A 23,478-nucleotide genomic window follows, 5' to 3' on the forward strand; every position below is an offset into this window, starting at 1 on the left:
TTTTAGTAAGTGCTTGAATGAACTTTTAAAGGAGTTCGGCGACAAAGCCGACTAACAGAGTTGTGTCTGCAGGTATGCTGACGGGTCGTCCCGTAGAAGAGATGCCCGGGTCTTCGGGTGATCTTCTACCAGAGCTCTCACAACTGCATGAGCAAGTTCGGTAGGCATGGGAGAGCTTGTAGAGAAGCTCAAGGGAGAATGGTGGCGCTTTCGATTATGGAAGATATCAGCTTGCCGACAAGGTGCGAGGGAAGCCTGGGCTAGTGTGAAGAAGCGATACACCAAAGCGAACCCAAACCACATGGCCGAGGTCGGACCTATGGGGCCGGATGGAAAGGAGATCCCCGTCAGTTTAGTGCATGATCAAGTAGAATTAGCTGCAAAGTATTCAAAACATGATTGTAGGCTAGACAACCTGTTGGATGGTATAGAAGAAGAATTGAATCAGTCTTAGTGATTGTGTACTTCCAGTGACAGATGCAATGTCCCTAGCCGGATTGTAAATCATTTGTCATGGCGGGCCTTTTCGCTTCGACCTCTGGATCCGATAGTCCGGAGTGTATCCGAATACCTGCTCGATTATATAAAAACCGGGGTATGCATGGAAACCAGGCGTAGGGGTCATAAGTGCTTGAAAAGACAAGTACCCAACTAGCTATGTTATATTACATGTGTAGTAAGAAACATCTTCCAGGGAGAATAGTCCCATTAAGGGTTCCTTTCCCTGGGTATGCATGCCCTAATGTGCATGTCCGAACTGCGAAAAGGAACGCAGGCTGTAAACATCTGCGGGCATTTTTTCAAATTAAATAAAAGTCATCTTTTGTTCGTCGACCGAATATTCCCTTAAGAATGCTAGCTTTCAGCTTCACCCAGTCTGAGGTACACATCTGGCTGACCCGGCAGTAACAATTGCAGAGGTGCTCCCCTTATGCCCTAGCCGAATTAACGGGAATGTAGGGCATAAATACAAGAGCCAGGCAACCCAGCTTGGCCAAAACTTAAGTCATATCGATGCATATAATAGCGAAAAAAGGTACATGCGGAAGAATGACACATGTGCGGGACATAAAGCCCAGAAAAATAATTATATTAAGCTTCTGTGTAAGAAGCCCTGTCGGTGTCAAAACCGGCGGATCTCGGGTAGGGGGTCCCGAACTGTGCGTCTAGGCCGAATGGTAATAGGAGGCAAGGAACACGATGTTTTACCCAGGTTCGGGCCCTCTTGATGGAGGTAAAACCCTAAGTCCTGCTTGATTAATATTGATGATATGGGTAGTACAAGAGTAGACCTACCACGAGATCAAGGAGGCTAAACCCTAGAAGCTAGCCTATGGTATGATTGTTGTATGATGAAGTTGTCCTACGGACTAAAACCCTCCGGTTTATATAGACACCGGAGAGGGTTAGGGTTACACAAAGTCGGTTACAATGGTAGGAGATCTTGAATATCCACATCGCCAAGCTTGCCTTCCACGCCAAGGAAAGTCCCATCCAGACACGGGACGAAGTCTTCAATCTTGTATCTTCATAGTCCTGGAGTTCGGCCGAAGGTATAGTCCGGCTACCCGAACACCCCCTAATCCAGGACTCCCTCAGTAGCCCCTGAACCAGGTTTCAATGACGACGAGTCCGGCGCGTAGATTGTCTTCGGCATTGCAAGGCGGGTTCCTCCTCCAAATTCTTCATAAAAGTTTGTAAACACCAAGAGTAGTGTCCGGCTCTGCAAAATAAGTTTCCACGTATTGCCACAGAGAGAATAATATTAACACAAATCTAATCTGCTGACGTATTCCGCAGCATGACATCACACTACGGCCAAGCCTTTATTCGAATCGTTTTCACTTTTCCACCTCAGCGTGTTTTGCGAGGCGGTTTCCTTGGCACGTCTTGTCAAAGCAGAGATCGTGTCCCCCATTTACGAGATTCTCATCAATACGGACGTGGGTAACCCAACCGCGCCATTTATCACGGCGCTTGGGAGGCAAGCGAGTTTTACTAGGCTGGTGGGGACGCATAGTCGCATCCGCCCATATAAGGGGATAATGATCCACCTTTTTACCTACGCCTTCTTCCTCCTTTGCCTATCCATCTTCTGTGCACCCGAGCTCCAGCGCCCAAGCCCGCACTTCCTACCTCAACCTTCTCCAACAATGTCCGGAGCGAGAGGCAAGTGGATGGTCTCCTCTGTCACGGAGGGCCATGTCAAAAAGCTAAGGAAGGCCGGATACCTGTCCAAAGACATCGCGCACCGGCTTCCTGAGGAGGGGCAGCTTCTCCCCACCCCAAGGCCCCATGAGAGGGTAGTATTTCTTCCCCACTTCCTCCGCGGACTGGGTTTTCCTCTCCACCCATTTGTCCGCGGGCTCATGTACTACCATGGCCTAGATTTCCACGATCTGGCCCCGAACTTCATCCTCAATATCTCGGCGTTTATCGTCGTGTGTGAGGCTTTCCTCTGCATCCGTCCCCATTTCGGCCTCTGGCTCAAGACCTTCAACGTCAAGCCAAAGGTGGTGCGCGGCCACCAGGCGGAGTGCGGAGGTGCCATGGCGGGCAAAATAGCCAACGTCCTATGGCTCGAGGGCTCCTTTGTGGAGACCTTGAAGGGGTGGCAGTCAGGGTGGTTTTACATCACCGAGCCACGCGATCCGAAGTGGATCGCAGCCCCTGAATTCCGATCCGGACCCCCTACGCGGCTCACGTCTTGGAAGGAGACGGGCTTGTCGTGGGGCGACGAAGAAGAGGTGACCGGACTGCAAAAATGCATCCAGTCCCTGGTGAACAAGCAGCTCAAGCTTGTCAACGTAGTCCAGGTCATGCTCGTCCGCCGGATCCTTCCGTGTCAAGAACGGGACTTCAATTTGTGGGAGTTCAACCCGGCGCAGCACCAAACTCTGAGCAGGCTCTTCGACATGACATACGAAGATGTCTGGAGGGGGCTAACCAAAGGCGCCGAGGCTCCCACATCCACCTCCGAAGACCGCGGATTCAGCTCGCAGCGTCCTGCTGGCGAGGTAAAATATTTTCATCTTTTACAGGATGTTAAGTTTTCTTCATAGTTTGACTCTATGCGGGATCTAAACTCCCTCACCTTTGACAGGATTGGCAGGTGAAGTCCGGACTGATTAACTGTCCGGCTCCCTTGCCCGAAGACCCAGCCCCTGCTCTCCTAGTGAAGCTGCTGGTTCCGGCACCTTATGTGGTGCCGGAGAAGAAGTCCAAGAAGAAGAAGGCCATGGGGACTCGAAAGAGTTCCCGGCATATGGTGGTGTCGGACTCGTCGTCCGACGAGTCCGAGACGCACTCCTCCCGTGAAGACGAGGAGGAGGAAGAAGAGACCTCTCCCCCTCCAGTGGGGGGAGGAAAGAAGAGGAAGGCCGCCCCAGTAGGGGAGGCCGAAGGGTCCAAGAAGGGGAAAACCCCTCCGCCAGACTACGCCCCCAACGCCGACGAGGACGAAGAGGAGTGGCCGGATAGGGCCAAGCGTCCGGCGAAATCGTAAGTGTTCGGATACCAGAGTAACTCATGATATTCCTTTTGTTGCGCAGCTTTCCCTAATGTCGAATATAATCATGCAGCCCGCCCAAGGACGGGCTCGACGAGTCGTCGAGCGGCTCCCTGGATTCATCGGACGTGAATTCAGTTCCGCCCGCTGCCTCCCCCTGTGCTGCGGATGACGCCGAAGTGGCGGCGCGACAAGCTCCGGGGCAAGAGGAGGTGGTCTAGGAGGAACCGCGAGGTGACCTCCTGGACTCCAGGAGTAAAGGGGACCAGACCCCCCAGGGCTCCAATTCCGGCTTTAAGCCGGACACCGTGCCGGAATCATCAACGGTTCCGGACCGCGGCAGGCGAACTCCTGCCAAGAGGAGCAAGCCTATTGAGCCGGCGTCCTCCGTCCAACCGGAGGCGCCGGACAATCTGCTGGAGGTGCTTAAGGGCGCCTCCATCGACGAGGAGCACCGTACCATCATGAGTACGGTGGTCCAGAAGGTTCGGTCCGCCAAAAGCGGACTGACTGAAGCTTGTGCTAGCCTTCTAACAGGCTTCGAGGTGAGTAAAAAATATGTAAAAATATTACCGCATAGACAGTAGCCCCTGATGCCCTGTTTGGCGTTCGGAAAGAAAAGCCGAATAGAGGATCTATTAAATATCGCAGGAGTCTAACTAAAAAGGAGTCAATATACGTATGCAGGCTTCGCTGCTGGCCACCGCCGCACTGACTGCGGAGGTGGGTGCCCTGAAGCAGGGCCTCGAGCGGACCGAGCAAGAGCTCGGCCTTGCCAAACGGCAGCTCGAGGAGAAAGAAGGTAAGAGATACCTTATAGAAAAATGCATATAAGGAGACGCAATTGCAAAAAATGACAGGAGTACACTGCTTATTGTAGGGGCCACAACTGAGGTGGCGACCCTCAAGCAGGCGCTGTCCGAGGCCGAGAAGAAAACGGCCACGGAGCGCACCGAGCAGGAGAAATTTGAGGCGTAGGTCGGCGAGGTGCAGCAAGAGCTTCAGGCTCTCATGAAAAAACATGAGAGTTTGGAGCTCGACTCGAAGACGCGAGCGTCCGAGCTTGCTGCGGCCCTTAAAACTGCCCAATCTGCCAAGGCCGAAGCCTAGAAGGCCCTCCAGGAATTGGATGCGGTGAAAAAGATAGCGGCGGGTAAGGCATTCTCTATGCAAAGCAGACATATAAAAGTAAACTACTTGTTACTTACTCGAATCCGGAGCTCTCCAGGGGCATTCGCAGATCTTCCCCGCAGCGTATCTGATGCCGCCGCATTCTACCGAGCCGAGGAAGGCAGCTCGATGGAGAAGGTGTTCTGGTCTCAGTACGCTAAGGCCGGACACCCTGTGCCCTTGAGCCACCAGCTGAAGCAGCTGGTCGAGCTCCACAAGGCGGCCGAACAAGCCCTGAAGGGCTTCATAGTTCAGCTGTGGCCTGGAGAGGCCCGGCCTGGGAGCTACTTCGGACTGGTGCGATGGCTGGTGGAGGCTTGTCCAAGGCTCGAGGTCATCAAGCACTCCGTCTGCATCGAAGGTGCCCGTAGGGCCCTTGCCCGTGCAAAGGTGCACTGGGGTAAGCTGGACGGTGAGAAGCTTGTGAGGGACGGGCCGCCGCCGGGGAAGGAGCATCGCAAGCCCGAGAACTATTACAAGGATGTTTTGGCTGGTGCCCGCCTTATGGCGGATGAATGTACCAAGGATGTAATTTTTGAATGAACTCGCTCATGTTATCCTGTGCGCTGAAAACTTGTTCATATGCGCTAAGCAATGCTTGTTGAATTTAAAATATTACTTTCTGTGCGGCCGTTTATCGAAAAATTGAGAGATGGCCAATCGTCGGCTTCTGCCCCCATGCCACTAGTGCTGGGGTGTTCGGGATAAACCTGAGCGCTCTTTTTCCCATGATTGGGTCCGTCGAGGGAGGTGCTCAGCACAACGAACAAGGCAATCGGACTATAATGCTTGAACACTCTCACTTAGCCATAGAACTCTATAATTTTAAATTTCGGCGAAGCCCCTAGTATTCGGAAGACCGAGTTCGGGGCGCTATCCACGCCTTGGCCGGACAAAGCCGGTTCCTCGCTCGAAGCGGCATAAGTCTTTAAGGACTCGAAAAACCTCTCGAACAGCGACCGGTCTCTCGCCACATCATGACAGTCAATTTTAGCTTTCTCTACTGAGGTGCTCAGCCCAGCTCAACTGGGGCACAATCGCAGTAGTTCTCCTAGTGCTACCTTAGCCGATATAGCGGAACGTAAGGCACCAAAACATAGGAGCCGGGCAAACCCAACTATTGACCCAAATCATGATTTGGAGCCAATGCATATAGTGCTATAAGTTCGGGGTGCCGCACTTGTGAAAGTGTACGGACTTCTCATGCCATATTGATGGGTACTGAAGCCCCTGGCGTATTTTTGCCGTACCACAGTGTACGGATGCAACATGTTATTAATAAACATATATATAAAAAAGAGGATAATGCAAAAAATAGACAAAAAGCTATGCATTGTTTGTAGAAAGGCTGGTATGAAAGCGGAACGATACAAATAGTGCGATAAGTAAAAGAAATTGGACTATTTAACATGTCCTGGCCAGGGGCAGGCCGCGGAATTGTATTAAAAAACAGGTATACTGCTCGCAATAGAGACCACCTGGGAGTTCCATAATGCGGCGTGGCTTGTCTGCTTTCCTGGATCTTGCATCGTTTGTGCGGCAGTTGAATTGCCGAACGGGTCATCCGAAGTATGGAGTCCTGAGAGTAAGAGAAAAAAAGGAATCCGGCAGCCCCTGGTGCGGTTTAAGCCGTATTTCGGGCGTGCCGTGATAGTGCCCCTTCCCCTGTGCCCATGGTATTTCAAGAGTGTAGTTATGTATGCGAAGCACTGGTTTCGCTATATCGCGAGGGCTAGGGTTGGGGCCGCATTGCTACGCTAGCTCAGAAAGTGCCAGGCGGTCTTGTGGTAGGGTACTCCGGGCGCGCTTGACAGTGTCCGGCTTTTTGAAGGCCGAACTGGAGAACTGCCTAGAGAGGGTGCTTTGTACTTCTGCTGCGAGCGCTGCTGTGTGCTCCTCCGTTCGGAGGGAGCGTTCAGTGTTCCCATTGACCATGATTACTCCTCTAGGGCCTGGCATCTTGAGCTTGAGGTATGCATAGTGCGGTACCGCGTTGAATTTTGCGAATGCGGTTCGCCCGAGCAGTGCGTGATAGCCAGTACAGAACGGGACTATGTCGAAGATTAACTCCTCGCTTCGGAAGTTATCCGGAGATCCGAAGACCACTTCCAGTGTGACCGAGCCTGTACAGTTGGCTTCTACACCTGGTATGACACCTTTAAAGGTCGTTTTGGTGGGCTTGATCCTCGAGGGATCTATGCCCATTTTTCGCACTGTATCCTGGTAAAGCAGGTTCAGGTTGCTGCCGCCGTCCATGAGGACTCTTGTGAGATGAAATCCGTCAATGATTGGGTCTAGAACCAATGCAGCGAAGCCGCCGTGACGGATACTAGTGGGGTGGTCCCTTCGATCAAAGGTGATCGGGCAGGAGGACTATGGGTTGAACTTTGGGGCGACTGGCTCCATCGCATATACGTCCCGTAACGCACGCTTCCGCTCCCTCTTGGGGATGTGGGTTGCGTATATCATGTTCACCGTCTGCACTTGCAGGGGAAATCCCTTCTGTCCACTGTTGTTCGGCGGCCTGGGCTCCTCCTCGTTGTCGCTATGCAGCCCCTTGTCTTTGTTTTCGGCTCTCAACTTGCCAGCCTGCTTGAACACCCAACAATCCCTGTTGGTGTGATTGGCTGGCTTTTTGGGGGTGCCATGTATCTGGCACAAGCGGTCGAGTATTCGGTCCAAACTGGACGGGCCTTGAGTATTTCTTTTGAATGGCTTTTTCCGTTGACCAGATTTGTAGCCTCGGAATACGGCATTAACTGCCGTATCCTCATTGCTGTCGCTGTTAACGCGGCGCTTTTGTTTGGTCCGATGCGACCAGTCGCTTTTGTCCTTGGTATTTAACTTACCAGTGTTCTTGGTTAAATTGTTGCTGCGAGCTAGCCAGCTGTCTTCTCCCGCGCAAAAGCGGGTCATGAGTGTCGTGGGGGCTGCCATAGATTTCGGCTTTTACTGTCCCAGGTGCCGGGCAAGCCACTCGTCACGGATATTATGCTTGAAGGCTGCTAAGGCCTCTGCGTCCGGACAGTCGACTATCTGGTTTTTCTTTGTTAGGAACCGTGTCCAGAATTGCCTGCGCGATCCATAGATCGATCTTGTTTGCCTTGCCTTGTCCTCCAGTATGTCGCGCAGGTCGGGCGCATTTTCCCGTGCCTTAGTATGCTTGACACGGCATCGGGGCATGGCTTGAGTGGAGGGCCAAGAGGCCTCTCTGTCGCGGCCACAAGGTGGCCGGTCGGCCATGTCATGCGCTGGTGATGTAGGTGCTTCCTCCTCTAGTCGGGGTAGCAGCCTGCGCTTTGGGTAACTCTTGGAGGGGCGTTCGAGTTCATACTCTTCGGCCGCAAGGACTTCAGTCCATCTGTCAGCTAGCAAATCCTGATCAGCTCTAAGATGTTGCTGCTTTTTCTTGAGGCTGCTTGCCGTGGCCATAAGCCTGCGTTTAAAACGCTCTTGTTCGGCGAGATCCTCTGGCACGACGAACTCGTCGTCATCGAGGCTTGCTTCGTCTTTGGAGGGAGGTGTATAATTATCGTCCTCAACCTCTTGGTCTGCCGCCCTCTCGTGAGGGCTGGCTTCTCTGTCCTCCTGTGCTGAATCTTGCTGGAGGGGGTGTTCTTTGGTGCTATCCGGAGTAGTATTATCTCCCGTGCCGGAATCACCGTTTTTGCTTTGCCGGGATTTAGAGCGGCGCCGCTGACGCCGGCGCTTGGGCTGTTTCTTAGAGGTATCGTCCCCTGCTGTTCCATCGCCATCTCCATCATTTGGAGTGTCCACCATATATATGTCATATGATGAGGTGGCCTTCCAGCGCCCTACAGGTGCTGGTTCTTGTTCGTCTCCTGCATCGTCGTCCATGCCGTCGATGTCTTCGGAGTCGAAGTCAAGCATGTCGGTTAAGTCGTCGACAGTGGCTACGAAGTGGGTGGTGGGTGGGTTTTGAATTTCCTCATTGTCCGTATCCCAACCTTGCTGACCATAGTCCGGCCAGGGCTCTCCTGATAAAGAGAGAGACTTTAGAGAATTCAGGATGTCGCCGAAGGGCGAGTGCTGAAAAATGTCCGCGGTAGTGAACTCCATTATCGGCGCCCAATCGGATTCGATCGGCAGGGGCGCGGGGGGCTCGGAGTTCGGAAAGGAATCCGGCTCCTTGGAGTCACGGGCCATGCGGAGTGCGGGGCTGGAGTTCGGCTCGATCGCCTCTCAGATCGCAGCCCCTGAGGCAGCGTCCAACCGCTGATCCTTGATCGGCGCAGTAGGCTCCGAATCAATGGTCGGAACTGATGCATGTGTGGCCTCCAAGGCACTGTTCGGCGGCAGAGCTATATCATGCCCATCGAGACAGTGCGGCGCGCTTGGCTGTGGCTCGAATCCATCGAAGATCAAGTCCCCGCGGATGTCAGCCGTGTAGTTTAGGCTTCCAAACCTGACCTGATGGCCAGGGGCGTAGCTTTCGATCTGCTCAAGGTGGCCAAGTGAATTGGCCCGCAGTGCGGAGCCGCCGAAGACGAAGATCTGTCCGGGGAGAAAAAGTCTCACCCTGGACTGCATCATTGTTGATGATCGAAGGAGCCATCGGGCCTAAAAGCGACGACACAGAGGAACTCCCAATGAAAGCACCAATGTCGGTGTCAAAACCGGCGGATCTTGGGTAGGGGGTCCCGAACTGTGCGTCTAGGCCGAATGGTAACAGGAGGCAAGGAACATGATGTTTTACCCAGGTTCGGGCCCTCTTGATGGAGGTAAAACCCTACGTCCTGCTTGATTAATATTGATGATATGGGTAGTACAAGAGTAGACCTACCACGAGATCAAGGAGGCTAAACCCTAGAAGCTAGCCTATGGTATGATTGTTGTATGATGAAGTTGTCCTACGGACTAAAACCCTCTAGTTTATATAGACACCAGAGAGGGTTAGGGTTACACAAAGTCGGTTACAATGGTAGGAGATCTTGAATATCCGCATCGCCAAGCTTGCCTTCCACGCCAAGGAAAGTCCCATCCGGACACGGGATGAAGTCTTCAATCTTGTATTTTCATAGTCCTGGAGTCCGGCCGAAGGTATAGTCCGGCTACCCGAACACCCCCTAATCCAGGACTCCCTCAAGCCCCCCAGGTATAATGAGCGCGGCAAGCGCAGCGCGATTGTGCAATCAAGACACAAGTTTAGCCTTTTAGGGCCGGGATGAGAAAAAAAGGAGAGGAAGAGAGAAAAAGACAGATATGCAAAAAATTGACGGGGGTGAGGAGACGAACATATAGTCCGGCGCTAGGCGTAGAATCTTCGGAGTCTGGCTGCGTTCCATGGGTTTGGATCGATTCGATTATCCGATGCATGCCGCAGATGGTACGCTCCACCGGTCAGAACCTGGTCAATAATGAAGGGACCTTCCCATTTGGGCTTGATCTTGTTCTTTTTCTTCTCCGGCAGGCGTAGAACTAGTTCGCCAACGTTGTAGGTTTTGGCCCGTACTTCTCTGCTGTGATACCTTTGAGCCTGTTGCTGATAAAATGCGGAACGGGCCTTTGGCACGTCGTGCTCCTCCTCCAGGGCGTCCAAACTGTACTGCCGATCGAGCTCGGCCTCTTTTTCTTCGAACATGCGCACTCGAGGTGAGTCATGAATTATGTCGCAAGGCAGAACCGCCTCTACGCCGTACACCATAAAGAACGACGTGTATCCGGTAGTGCAATTCGGCGTGGTCCGCAGCCCCCATAGTACGGAGTCGAGCTCCTCTACCCAGTGCGTGTTTGATCCCATTAAGGACGGCACAAGTCTGGGTTTAATGCTACTCATGATAAGACCATTTGCTCGCTCAACTTGACCGTTAGTTTGCGGGTGATAGACAGAAGCATAGTCGAGCTTGATGCCCACATTGCTGCACCAGAGTTTCACCTCGTCGGCTGTAAAATTCGTGCCATTGTCAGTGATGATACTGTGGGGGACGCCATAACAGTGTACAACCCCAGATATGAAGTCTATCATCGGTCCGGATTCAGCCGTTTTGACAGGTTTGGCTTCTATCCATTTGGTGAATTTATCCACCATGACCAGTAAGTATTTTTTTCTTATGGGTTCCCCCTTTAAGGGGTCCCACCATGTCAAGCCCCTAGACCGCGAAGGGCCAAGTGATGGGGATTGTTTGGAGGGCGGTGGGCGGCATATGGCTTTGGTTTGCAAAAAGATGGCAACTGACGCAATGTTGGACCAGATGTTGCGTATCTTCCCGAGCCGTTGGCCAATAAAAACCTGTACGGAAGGCCTTGCTTACAAGGGCCCGGGGTGCGGTGTGGTGGCCGCCGAGTCTGGCATGGATTTCTGCCAAAAGCTTCCGCCCTTCCTCTTCAGAGATGCACCTTTGAAGGACTCCGGTAGTGCTTTTCTTATAAAGCTCTCCCTCGTGGACCTTGTAGGATTTAGATCGCCGCACTATGCAGCGTGCCTCATTTTGGTCTTCGGGTAGTTCCTGCCTGGTTAGGTAGGCCAGGAATGGCTCTGTCCAGGGGGCGATGACGGCCATTATTACATGGTCTGAAGGTGTTATTTCAATGGCAGAGCCTCCGATAGTGTCAGAGTGTTCGGTATCCGGTGTTGTGACCGGGTGCGGGCTCTTATTGCCGGTGTCCCCTTCCCATACCACAGATGGCTTAAACAATTTTTCCAGGAAGATGTTAGGTGGGACAGGGTCGCGCTTAGCACCAAGACGGGCCAGGATATCCGCCGGCTGATTATTTTCCCGGGCCACATGGTGGAATTCAAGCCCCTCGAACCGAGCTGACATTTTGAGAACGGCGTTGCGATATGCCGCCATTTTCGGATCCTTGGCATCAAAGTCTCCATTTATTTGGGATATTGCGAGGTTTGAATCCCCACGCACCTCCAGGCGTTGAATGCCCATGGAAACTGCCATCCGGAGACCGTGCAATAGGGCCTCGTATTCGGCTGCGTTATTGGAGTATGTATATAGTATTTGGAGTATGTATTGAACTGTATCTCCGGTGGGGGACGTCAGGACGACGCCAGCCCCCAGACCAGCCAGCATTTTAGAGCCGTCGAAGTGCATGATCCAATTGGAGTACGCGCCGTACTCTTTAGGGAGTTCGGCTTCTGTCCATTCGGCGATGAAATCAGCCAGCACTTGCGACTTGATGGCTCGCCGTGGTTTGTATGTTATGTCGAACGGGAGGAGCTCGATGGCCCATTTGGCAATCCGGCCCTTGGCATCGTGGTTGTTTATTATGTCGTTGAGTGGTACTTCAGAGGCCACTGTGATTGAACACTCTTGAAAGTAGTGTCGTAATTTCCAGGATGCCATGAATACCGTGTATGCTATCTTTTGGTAATGTGGGTACCGTGATTTGCATGGAGTGAGGACGGTAGATACATAGTATACCGGCTTTTGAAGCGGGAATTTATGTCCATCTGTCTCTCGTTCAACGACGAGCACTGCACTTACAACTTGGTGTGATGCCGCTATATATAATAGCATTGGTTCGCCGAAATTTGGTGTGGCCAAGATTGGGTTGGTGGCCAGGATGGCTTTTATGTCTTCTAATCCAGCCGTGGCTGCGTCCGTCCACTCGAAGTGTTCGGTGCGCCGAAGAAGGCGATAAAGGGGCGTGCCTTTTCTCCTAATCGGGAGATAAAGCGGCTTAAGGACGCCACACATCCAGTTAACTTCTGTATTTTCTTGAGGTCGGTTGGGATAGCCAACTGCGACAGGGCTCAGATTTTAGCCGGATTTGCTTCAATTCCTCTACTGGAGACGATGAAGCCCAGGAGCTTTTTGGCGGGTACGCCAAAAACACATTTTTCTGGATTGAGCTTAATGTCGTATGTTCGGAGATTGGCGAACGTGATCCTCAAGTCGTCTATTAAGGAGTCGACGTGTCTAGTTTTAATGACCACATCGTCTATGTATGCCTCCACTGTCTTGTTGATCTGCTTTTCCAGACATGTCTGAATCATGTGCTGATATGTTGCGCCGGCGTTTTTTAGCCCGAAGGGCATTGTGTTAAAACAGAAGTGGCCGCATGGAGTGATAAATGCCATTGCGGCTTGATCGGACTCCGCCATCTTAATCTGGTGGTAACCGGAGTATGCGTCGAGGAAGCACAATGATTCGTGTCCTGTAGTAGCGTTGATGATTTGATCGATGCGAGGGAGGGGGAAGGGATCCTTTGGGCAAGCCTTATTAAGGTCTTTGAAGTCGACGCATAGGCGCCATGATTTTTCCTTCTTTGGTACCATCACCAGGTTTGCTAGCCAGTCCGGATGTTTTATTTCTCTAATGAATCCGGCCTCCAATAGCTTGGCTAGCTCCTCTCCCATAGCTTGTAGCTTAGGTTCTGAGAAACGCCGAAGAGTTTGCTTGACCGGCTTGAATCCTTTTAGAACATGAAGGTTATGCTCGGCCAATCTGCGTGGGATTCCTGTCATGTCTGAAGGATGCCAGGCAAATATGTCCCAATTCTCGCACAGAAACTCCCATAGTGCGGGGTCCACAGCGGGGTTTAACTATGCCCCGATGGATGCTGTTTTTGTGTAATCCGTTGGATGGACTTGGAATTTGACTATTTCATCCGCTGTTTTAAAGGAGGTGGACTTGGATCTTTTGTCTAGTACCACGTCGTCCATGTCCATTGTGGAGCGCAGCGCGGTTAACTCCTCCGCCACAAGGGCTTTGGATAATGCCTCGAGGGCCAGTGCGCCTGTTTTGTTCTCGGCGCGGAGTGCTATGTCCGGATCACTAGCTAGAGTAATGATTCCATTGGGTCCGGGTATTTTGAGCTTCATGTACCCGTAATGGGGTATGGCTCGAAAAATCGTGAATGCCTCCCGCCCTAGAAGGGCGTGGTATCCGCTAATGAATGGGGCCACTTGGAATGTGATTTCTTTGGACCTATAATTCTCCGGAGTGCCGAATACCACATCTAGTGTGATTTTCCCAGCGCAACGTGCCTCCCGACTAGGGATAATTCCTCGGAAGGTCATGCTGCTTTGCTCTATACGGTTGTTGTCTATTCCCATTTTTTGAAGGGTCTCCTTGTAAATGAGGTTTAATCCGATGCCGCCGTCCATGAGCACTTTAGTGAGCCAAAAGCGGTCCACAATTGGACTGAGGACCAAAGCAGCTGGTGCTCGGGTTGTTCGGAATTGTGGTTCGTCACTGGCATTGAAGGTTATAGCCGTGTCGCTCCATGGATTTGTTGCTGCTACGTGGCAGACGTGGCAAGGCTGCGGAGTACTTGCTTATGCCTATTATTTGAGGCGAAGGTCTCGAAGACTGTCAGTGCTGTATTGTGATCCCCGGGGAGGTGTTCTGGGGTGTTTTTGATGAGGAGATCCTCACCGCTTTTGGCCACCTGTCGGAGTACCCAACATGCTCTAAGGCTATGTGTTGGTATGGCATCCGCTGTACTATGAATTTTGCAGGGCCCGTTAAGACATCCCTCCAATACGGTTCCACGTCCTGTAGTGGGCTTTTGTTTCTTTATAATTGAGTCGGGCGACTTATGAGAGTACACCCTTTTAGTTCGGACTGGCGGTTTTGACAGGGCTGGATTATCCCAGAATTGTGCTTGGGTTTTCCAGGCGCTTTCCATCGCACAGTATTTCCGTACTATGGCCGCCAAGTCGGCGAAGTGTGTAATGTCGCGGCGACTTATGGCGTTGAGGATCCCCTTGTTCGTGCAATTGTTACAAAAGAACGAAATTGCGTCTTCCTCACGACAGTCCTTGCCCTTGTTCATTACAAGGAGGAATCTGGCCCAATAGTGATGTACTGTTTCTTGGGGCGCTTGCGTAATGTGGGAAAGATCGTTTGTATCTGGGTGGGTGGGTGGATTTAAGTCCAGACCTTGACCCAATCTGAGATCCCGGGGCGGGGGAGTTTCCGATCTTGGAAGTTCGGACTCCGGGATGTTGCTCCGCAGGTTCAGTATGCGACCTGATTCCAGGTTCAAGGTTAGGGAGATGTCCTCCTGTGAGCGAGTATCCGGCTCGGAGAACTCGGGAATCCGGACATATATAGTTCGTCCTCGGGATAGAGGGAGAAACGCCGCATTGTTCCTCCACCACCGCTATTTGATGGGTGACCGACGCAGAGTTAATCTCCCTTTGGTCAGGTTTAAGCCCGATCTGATCGTAGTCCGTAGCGACTCCCAGAGCGGCGATGCGATCGAAGAGCTCGTTCAAAGAGGAGAGCTCCATTGGATCCATCTGCTCGACGAATTTTGAGCCGATGTGGACATTGTTTTCGACGACCCGAGAAGTCATCCTTGGCGCAGCGGCCGAGCGGGCGGTCATGACGAAGCCGCCTAGTCGGAGAGTTTGGCCTACAGCCAGGGCTCCCCCAGAAGTGATGTTGTTTTTGACAATGAGACGAGCCATCCCCCTTTACGATGACGACACAGTGGAACTCACAATGAAAGCACCAATGTCGGTGTCAAAACCGGCGGATCTCGGGTAGGGGGTCCCGAACTGTGCGTCTAGGGTGGATGGTAACAGGAGGCAGGGGACACGATGCTTACCCAGGTTCGGGCCCTCTTGATGGAGGTAATACCCTACGTCCTGCTTGATTGATCTTGATGATATGAGTATTACAAGAGTTGATCTACCACGAGATCATAGAGGCTAACCCTAGAAGCTAGCCTATGGTATGATTGTATGTTGTCCTACGGACTAAACCCTCCGGTTTATATAGACACCGGAGGGGGCTAGGATTACACAAGGTCGGTTACAAGGGAGGAGATATACATATCCGTATTTCCTAGCTTGCCTTCCACGCCAAGTAGAGTCCCATCCGGACACGGGACAAAGTCTTCAATCTTGTATCTTCATAGTCCAACAGTCCGGCCAAAGGATATAGTCCAGCTGTCCGGAGACCCCCTAATCCAGGACTCCCTCACTCCCAAAATAATCTAAGTGAAGCATGAGAGAATAATGGTTTATATAAAACAAATCTACCACCGTGCTCTAAAGGATATAAGTGAAGTACTAGAGCAAAAACTATATAAATCAAAAGATATAAGTGAAGCACATAGAGTATTCTAATAATTTATGAATCATGTGTGTCTTTCTCAAAAAGGTGTGTACAGCAAGTATGATTGTGGCAAACTAAAAAGCAAAGACTCAAATCATACAAGATGCTCCAAGCAAAACACATATCATGTGGCGAATAAATATATAGCTCCAAGTAAAGTTACCGATAGAAACAGACGAAAGAGGGGATGCCTTCCGGGGCATCCCCAAGCTTTGGATTTTAGGTGTCCTTAGATTATCTTGGGGGTGCCATGGGCATCCCCAAGCTTAGGCTCTTGCGACTCCTTGTTCCATAATCCATCAAATCTTTCACCCAAAACTTGAAAACTTCACAACACAAAACTTAAAGTAGAAAATCTCCTGAGCTCCGTTAGCAAAAGAAAACAAAACACCACTTCAAGGTACTGTAATGAAATCATTCTTTATTTATATTGGTGTTAAACCTACTGTATTCCAACTTCTCTATGGTTTATAAACTATTTTACTAGCCATAGATTCATCAAAATAAGCAAACAACACACGAAAAACAGAATCTGTCAAAAACAGAACAGTCTGTAGTAATCTGTAGCTAACGCAAGATCTGGAACCCCCAAAATTCTAAAATAAATTTCTTGACGTGAGAAATTTATCTATTAATCATCTTAAAAAATAATTAAATAAATATCACTTTCCAAATAAAAATGGGAGCAGTTCTCGTGAGCGCTAAAGTTTCTGTTTTTTACAGCATGATCAAAAAGACTTTCCCCTAGTCTTCCCAACGGTTCTACTTGGAACAAACATTAATTAAACACAAAAAACACAACCAAAACAGAGGCTATATAAATTATTTATTGAATAACATCAAGTAAAAATATTGGGTTGTCTCCCAGCAAGCGCTTTTCTTTAAAGCCTTATAGCTAGGCATAATATTTCAATGATGCTCACATGAAAGACAAGAATTGAAGCACAAAGAGAGCATCATAAAACACGTGACAAACACATCTAATTATAACATACTTCCTATGCATAGGCATCTTATAGGAAAGCAAATTATCAAGGCAAGCAAAAACTAGCATATGCAAGGAAGCGGAAAGAAACAATAGCAATCTAAACATAACGAGAGGTAATTTAGTAACATGAAAATTTCTACACCCATATTTTCCTCTCTCGTAATAATTACATGTAGGATCATAAGAAAATTCAAAGAAATAACTATCACAAAAAAAATTTCAACACGATCCACATGCATGCAAAGTTGGCACTCTTCTGAAATAGTGGGATTAACATTAACTAAAGTCATGACCTTCCCAAACGCACTTTTATCGAAAACTTCATAAGATTGAACATTCTCTAAATATGTGGGATCTAAAGTTGACATTCTTCCAAACCCACTTTCAATATTATTGCAAACATTATAATCAATCTCATATTCATCATGGGGTTTAAATAAATTTTCAAGATCAAAAGAAGAATCACCCCAATCATGATCATTGCAACAAGTAGAGGACATACCAAAACTAGCATCCCCAAGCTTAGGGTTTTGCATATTATTAGCACAATTTACATAAATAGAATTTATAATAAAATTATTGCAATCATGCTTTTTATTCAAAGATCTATCGTGAATCGCTTCATAAAGTAATTCATCACACTTTTCAGATTCACGAATTTCAAGCAAAACATCGTAAAGATAATCTAGTGCACAAAACTCACTAGCAATTGGTTCATCATAATTGGATCTCTTAAAAATATTAGCAAGCGGATGAGGATCCATAGATCTTAGGTTCTCTGTTTTGCAATAAATAAATAACTATTCCAACCAAATGAGCAAACGAGCCAAGTAAGACATTAAAGCAAACGGAAAAAGGGCGAAAGGAAAAGAGAGGGCGAATAAAACGGCAAGGGTAAAGTGGGGGAGAGGAAAACGAGAGGCAAATCGCAAATAATGTAATGCGGGAGATAAGGGTTTGTGATGGGTACTTGGTATGTCTTGAATTGCAACGGTGCCACAAGTGACTCGTTGTCGGGAGCCAAATCTTGACTTGTCTTGCACGAACTTCCCCGGCAACGGCACGAGAAATCCTTCTTGCTACCTCTTGAGCACTTGCGTTGGTTTTCTCTTGAAGAGGAAAGGGTGATGCAGCAGAGTAGCATAAGTATTTCACTCAGTTTTTGAGAACCAAGGTATCAATCCAGTAGGAGGCCACGCACGAGTCCCTCACACCTACACAAACAAATAAATCCTCGCAACCAACGCGATAAGGGGTTGTCAATCCCTACACGGCCACTTACGAGAGTGAGATCTGATAGATATGATAAGATAATATTTTTGGTATTTTTATGATAAATAGAAATAAAAGATGCAAAGTAAAATAAATGGCAAAGGAAATAACTAGGTATAGGAAGATTAATATGATGGAAGATAGACCCGGGGGCCATAGGTTTCACTAGTGGCTTCTCTCAAGAGCATAAGTATTCATGGTGGGTAGACAAATTACTGTTGAGCAATTGACAGAATTGAGCATAGTTATGAGAATATCTAGGTATGATCATGTATATAGGCATCATGTCCGAGACAAGTAGACCGACTCCTGCCTGCATCTACTACTATTACTTCACACATCGACCGCTATCCAGCATGCATCTAGAGTATTAAGTTCATAAGAACAGAGTAATGCTTTAAGCAAGATGACATGATGTAGAGGGATAAACTCATGCAATATGATATAAACCCCATCTTGTTATCCTCGATGGCAACAATACAATACGTGCCTTGCTGCCCCTACTGTCACTGGGAAAGGACACCGCAAGATTGAACCCAAAGCTAAGCACTTCTCCCATTGCAAGAAAGATCAATCTAGTAGGCCAAACCAAACTGATAATTCGAAGAGACTTGCAAAGATAACCCATCATACATAAAAGAATTCAGAGAAGATTCAAATATTGTTCATAGATAAACTTGATCATAAACCCACAATTCATCGATCTCAACAGACACACCGCAAAAGAAGATTACATCGAATAGATCTCCACAAGAGAGGGGGAGAACTTTGTATTGAGATCCAAAAAGAGAGAAGAAGCCATCTAGCTAATAACTATGGACCCATAGGTCTGAAGTAAACTACTCACACTTCATCAGAGGGGCTATGGTGTTGATGTAGAAGCCCTCCGTGATCGATGCCCCCTCCGGTGGTGTAATGCCTCGGACACACCCGCCGGTGGTCGTTACACCTGGCGGGATCTAGACTGGCCCCACAGATCAATACTAGCCTTTTCTGCGCACTTTGTCCTCACTCGTGCGCACCCGGGAGCAACTTCCCAGTCGGTCACCCATCCTGACACTACTCCAAGCTGAGCACGCTTAAATTTGGAGTTCTGTCTGAATGGGCTCCTGGAAAAGAAGGAATTCCTTATTGATATGAGTAGTCTATCATCCCTAATAAGCCAGGCCATATCTCAGATATGGCCTGGCTTATTAGGGATGATAGACTACTCATATAAATAAGGAATTCCTTCTTTTCCGGGAGCCCATTCGGACAGAACTCCAAAGTTAAGCGTGCTCACTTGAAGTAGTGTCAGGATGGGTGACTGACCGGGAAGTTGCTCCCGGGTGCGCACGAGTGAGGACAAAGTACGCAGAAAAGACTAGTATTGATCTGTGGGGCCAGTCTAGATCCTGCCAGGAGTAACGGCCACCGGCGGGTGTGTCCGGGGCGTTACAAGTTGGTATCAGAGCCGACCCTCATGGTTACACGGATGTTTGCGGACAGGTGCGCGGTCAAGTTGTTCATGACATTTGTGACCCGTCATGGCACATGTCATGGTACATGTATCGGACTGGATGCACATATGTATGTGCCAAGAGGGAACGTTCATGTGGCCCGACGAGGACGTCGGTTCCTCTGAGTGGGGGTGTATGTGATGGCCTGTCTTATTAGGGATGATAGACTACTCATTTCAATAAGGAATTCCTTCTTTTTCGGGAGCCCATTCAGACAGAACTCCAAAGTTAAGTGTGCTCAGCTTGGAGTAGTGTCAGGATGGGTGACTGAGGGAGTCCTGGATTAGGGGGTCTCCGGACAGCCGGACTATATCCTTTGGCCCGACTGTTGGACTATGAAGATACAAGATTGAAGACTTCGTCTCGTGTCCGGATGTGACTCTCCTTGGCATGGAAGGCAAGCTTGGCAATACGGATATGCAGATCTCCTCCGTTATGACCGACTCTGTGTAACCCTAGCCCCCTCCGATGTCTATATAAACCGGAGGGTTTAGTCCGTAGGACAACATACAATCATACCATAGGCTAGCTTCTAGGGTTTAGCCTCTATGATCTCGTGGTAGATCAACTCTTGTAATACTCATATCATCGAGAACAATCAAGCAGGACGTAGGGTATTACCTCCATCAAGAGGGCCCGAACCCGGGTAAACATCGTGTCCCCTGCCTCCTATTACCATCCGCCTTATACGCACAGTTCGGGACCCCCTACCCGAGATCCGCCGGTTTTGACACCGACATTGGTGCTTTCATTGAAAGTTCCACTGTGACATCACTGTAAGGCTTGATGGCTCCTTCGATCATCGGTAATGATGCGGTCCAGGGTGAGGTTTTCCTCCCCGGACAGATCTTTGTATTCGGCGGCTTCGCACTGCGGGCAAATTCACTTGGCCATCTGGAGCAGATCGAGAGCTACGCGCCTGGCCATCAGGTCAGGTTCGGAAACTTAAACTACACTGCCGACATCCACAGAGACTTGATCTTCGACGGACTCAAGCCCATGTCAGGTGTGCTGCACAATCACGACGAGCATGACGTAACTCTGTCGTCGGATAGTGTTCGGGAGATCGCATCTGCAATTACTCCGGGCTTCAATCCGGAGCAAATTGCGCCATCCAAGGACGGAGGGATAGACCCCGCCATGGAGGCCGCACTTTCAGTGGCGATAGAGCCGGATACTGACTTCACCCCTTATGAGAGCTGTGTCGCTGAACCACTGGACTCGTCTCCAGCCACGGACTCCGAGCCACCTGCATCCGTGCCTATCGAATCCGGCCGGGTGCCGATCATGGAGTTCACCTCCGCGGATATGTTTCAACACTCGCCTTTCGGCAATGTGCTAAATTCATTAAGGTCTCTCTCCTTGTCAGGAGAACCTTGGCCAAACTATGTCCGGCTAGAATGGGATGCGGATGATGAAGAAATTCGCTACCCACCCACCACCCACTTAGTAGCCACTGTCGACGACTTAACCGACATGCTCAACTTCGACTCCGAAGACATCGACGGCATGGACGAAGATGCAGGAGACGAATAGGAACTATTGCCCACAGGGCGCCGAACAGCCACTTCATCACATGACATATACATGGTGGATACACCCAAAGAAGCCAATGGCGAAGAGACAGCGGAGGATGGCCCCTCCAAGAAGCAACCCAAGCGCCGACGAGAGCGGCGCCGCACTAAGTCCCGCCATAGCAAAAACAACGATAACAGCGCAAGAGAAAATAACACTCTAGTCGACTCCAGAGGAAACAACGACCACATTGCCCCGGCGGCAGAGCACGATGAAGCTATAAACGGCGAACATAGCACGGATCCGACGTCCAAACACGGCGACGCCGAGGATAAACCTCATCAAACCCCCTCTGGGAGGAAAACAGTCCGGACGAAGATGCACACATCATCCCGGGAACGCACTTGGAGCAAGAAAACCTCCGTAGAAGGCTTATTGCCATAGCGAGGAGTCTGAAGAAGCAGAAGCAAAGGCTTAAGGCCACACAAAATACGCTCAACGGCAGGTGGAACAAAGCGCTCGACAATGAAGAAAAGTGTGATGGAAGTTACCACACCAAGAGCTATCCAAAGCGCAAGCTATTACCTGAATTCGACGATGAGGCCTTAGAGCCCACATAGCCGAAAAATGAAATGGCCAACCGGCCGGATCAACCACCTTGTGACCGCGATAGAGCGGCCAACAAGGTCACACATAAGTCAACACACGATCTATGTGAGGACTTGCGCCAAAAATCCGGTACGACCAGATCCATCTATGGATCTAGGAAGCGCGCTCCGGCACAAAATCAAAACCTAATACTACAACTGTCCGAACGCCATGGTACATCCAAATACAGGGGTGCCGCACACCCCCTATGTTTCACCGATGAGGTGCTGGACCATGAATTCCCAGAAGGATTCAAACCAGTGAACATAGAGGCGTACAACGGGACCATAGACCCTGGGGTCTGGATTGAGGACTTTATCCTCCATATCCATATGGCTCAGGGAGACGATCTCCATGCCATTAAATACTTGCCCCTCAAGCTTAAAGGACCAGCTCGGCAATGGCTGAAAAGTCTCCCCGGAAACTCAATTGGAAGTTGGGAGGAGCTCGAGGACGCTTTTCGGGCTAATTTTCAAGGGACCTATGTCCGACCTCCGGATGCATACGATTTAAGCAATATAATTCAACAGCCCGGAGAGTCCGCCCGAAAGCTTTGGAACAGGTTTCTCACTAGGAAGAACCAAATCGTCGATTGTTCGGACGCCGAAGCCTTAGCAGCTTTCAAACACAGCGTCCGAGACGAATGGCTCGCCAGACACCTCGGCCAAGAAAAACCAAGAACAATGGCAGCCTTAACAAGCCTCATGACCCACTTTTGCGCGGGTGAAGATAGCTGGTTAGACAGCAGTACCACCAGAGACCCAAGCACATCCGAAGTCAAGGATGGCAATGGAAAACCATGACGCAATAAAAACAAGCATCGAAATAAAGAGGATAGCCCAGATAATACGGCTGTAAACGCCAGATTCAGGGGCTCTCGACCAGGTCAACGGAAAAAGCCTTTCAAAGGCAACAGAGATGGACCGTCTGGCCTAAACAGGATTCTTGAAAAACTATGTCATATTCATGGCACCCCCGATAAACCCGCAAATCACACCCATAGGGTATGCTAGGTCTTCAAGAAGGTCGGTAAGCTAAACGCTGAACACAAGGGAGGAGACACCAAGCGAAGACGAGGATGAACCACGCCAGCAAAGCACTGGAGGACAGAAAAAATTCCCACCAGAGGTCAAAACAGTAAGCATGATCCAGGTGACGAAGAGGAGAAGCAAACATGCACTCCGAGACACACGCGCCATAGAGCCCGCTACCCCTAGGTTCAACCCCTGGTTGGCCTGCCGATCACCTTTGATCGCGGGGATCACGCGGCAAGCATCCGGCACAAAGGATTGGCTGCCTTGGTGTTACACCCAATAATAAATGGATACCATCTCACACGAGTCCTCATGGACGGAGGAAGTGGTCTAAATCTGATATATCAGGACACAGTCCGCAAACTGGGGATAGACTCGACAAAAATAAGCCACAGTAATACTACCTTCAAGGGAGTAATACCAGGCCTAGAGGCCCACTGTCCGGGCTCTCTATTACTAGAGGTTGTATTCGGTTCTCCCGACAACTTCCGAAGCGAAAGGTTAACTTTCTACATCGCTCCATTCCGAAGTGGCTATCAAGCACTACTCGGAAGAACGGCTTTCGCTCGTTTTAATGTAATACCACATTACGCTTCTCAAGCTTAAGATGCCCGGTCCACGTGGCCCCATCACAGTTAGCGGAAATACTGAGCGTTCTCTACGCGCAGAAGAATGTGCGGCGGCTTTAACAGCGGAGCACTAGACGGCCTCACCAACCAGAAAAAATGATAGGTCGTCAAGACCACGGACACGGTTAGACGAGTCCGGTGCACCATTACATATACATGAGATTGGTTCG

This window comes from Triticum urartu, chromosome 5A (assembly GCF_056163025.1).
Source record: "Triticum urartu cultivar PI428250 chromosome 5A, HENAU_Tu73, whole genome shotgun sequence".
NCBI classification, from domain to species: Eukaryota; Viridiplantae; Streptophyta; class Magnoliopsida; order Poales; family Poaceae; genus Triticum; species Triticum urartu.